The sequence below is a fragment of the Gekko japonicus genome, unplaced genomic scaffold, assembly GCF_001447785.1.
Source record: "Gekko japonicus isolate JY-2015 unplaced genomic scaffold, Gekko_japonicus_V1.1 scaffold3673, whole genome shotgun sequence".
Classification (NCBI taxonomy): Eukaryota; Metazoa; Chordata; class Lepidosauria; order Squamata; family Gekkonidae; genus Gekko; species Gekko japonicus.
Genome location: NW_015166542.1, coordinates 66,081 through 68,374, shown reverse-complemented (window position 1 = coordinate 68,374; position 2,294 = coordinate 66,081).

Sequence of the window (2,294 nt, the reverse complement as noted above, 5' to 3'; positions counted from 1 at the left end):
AAAGACCAGGTGCCCTCAGGAGGTCCACCAGTGGGGCCAGGGTTGGAAACACCCAACAAGATGTCTCAGTGGGAGAACAATACATTTAAAAAACAAACAAACACAACCCTGTATAATACATACAGCAAAACAATGCAACAAAAAAATGAAATTGCAACTTTGGACATAAATGTCTTTAGTACATAAGAACATAAGAGACGCCAATGTTGGATCTGGCCAAAGGCTCCTCCAGTCCAGCACTCTGTGTCACACAGTGGCCAGAAAGACCAGGTGCCCTCAGGAGGTCCACCAGTGGGGCCAGGACATTAGAAGCCCTCCCACTGTTTCCCCATACCCCAAGAAGACAGAGCATCACTTTGTCTTTGAGGTGCCATTGGACTTCTGCTTTATTCTGGTCCAATCTATCCAAAGAGAGGGGCGGGGGCGGATTTGCTGTACAGAATATTGTTTAGGCTGCAGTTAGCCTGTTAGTGCCTGAGGTCCTCACCCCAATGTAATTCCTCCTGCTCAGAAGTTTGGGTTGTGCCTTCCTTCCTAGCTTTGGAAATAGGGGGTCGATGATGGCTACGTCCTCTGGGTTGGGCCATGGTTTTACTCTTGGTGTAGCTATTCTTCTTTTTTGTGCCCGATCTGTAACTCCGGTGTTTTAATCTGAAGGGAAGGGAGAGTGTAAGCTCTGGTTGTAAACACAGCATTGTTAATTCCTGCTAGGTTTTTAGCATTGTACATTTGGACTGCTCCAAATATATGTAACTCCGCTGATGGTAGCCAGGGACTTCAGAGCGGTTTTTGGTGATTCGGGATCATCATAACAGATGGTCGCTGTAGGAAGCTTCCTCAGTCAGAAAGATCATTGTTGGGTATTACAAGTTGAAAACACTCAGTATATCTGGGGTTAAATGTTTCTCATGTAACCAATGTTCTTTAGATGTAGAATGCCCGGGGATTTTCTCCCTGATCTAGGGATTTGATTGGGACTAAAGTGCCAAGGTGTATTACCATTTTATGGCTCCTCTTCCCGTCTTTGTTTGGTGTTCTGAAGAAGAAGAAGAAGAGCAGCCATAATCTCTCTCTTCTAGTTTTGTCTTTGTAGAGTAAGGATGTAGCCGATTATGCCCTGTTGTTATTTTCATCCCAGTTACCCTTCCCGTGCTAGAATTTAGTAAAAACTTTATATTTTAATCACAACATGGACTCTCAGTCTGAATTATTTTACTCAGGCTCTGCTGGATCATCTTATCTCTGCTAAATACCGTTTTTTCCAATATCTCACTATCACCCAACAGAAAGGGACTGTAAGCTGCTCCGAGACTCCTTTGGGTAGTGAAGGGCGGATCCTCCTCCCCTTGTCTCCAGTCCACGTCCCCCTCTTGCTCCGCTTCCTGAAGCTCTGGAGACTTGGTCCCTGGAGCCAGGCGCCGTGGTCGGACGACCGCCGGCCACAACCAGCCCTGTGGTCCCCCAGGGACCGTCTGACCGCTGTGTGCCTCCCTGCCCAGGGGGAAACCTTCCCTCCCCGGGGGGTGGTGGGTTGTGCACAGAAGAGGGAGTATCAGGCATGGAAAACCTGTGAGCTCATCTTTCCCCTCCCATTCACATGCTGACCCAAGGACTGGATGGGGCTCTGGGAAAGCTAGGAGTGAGCTCGTGAGCGGAAGGTCAGCATCGGAGAGGGGCGTCTGAGCAAGTGCAGAGTGCATCTTCCCCGCCAGGGGCTGCTGTCCCTCGGTAGCTCTTCCTGGCCAGCGACCTTTTTGCCAGCCGGATCCCAGTATGCCCTGTTCTGCTCCCGCAACCCGAGGAGAGACCGTGGTCCCCAAGATATCTGGGTGGGTGGGGAGACTTACAAGCCTTTTGGGACCTTCGATCCGAGAGGCTCCAGGTCTGACTCCACGTTGGGTGACTCGGCTCAGCCTACCTGGCAGGGTTGTTATGAGGATCACCTGGAGACGAGAAAGGCTGCGCTGCCAGCCAATGGCTTTGAGAGCCCACCGGGAGGGGGAGGGGGCTATAAGGATCGAAATAAATTAGGAATGTGAGGCCGGGGGGGGGGGGGGGGGGGGGGGAAGTCTGACAGCTCTGAACCCTTTTCAGTTCCGGAACGTCAGTGAATCCCTTCAACACGGTTTTGGGGGTGTCCCCTTCTGCTAAGGGTGCTTTGTACCCCCCCCCAATGTGGACGCTCTAAGCTTGGGGGAGGGAGACCCCCGTCCCTCCCCCACCCGAGCCGGCCGCTCCTCTGCCTTATTTAGCAATGATGTCCCCGCTGGCCGCCTTTGCAACTTCCTCAGGAA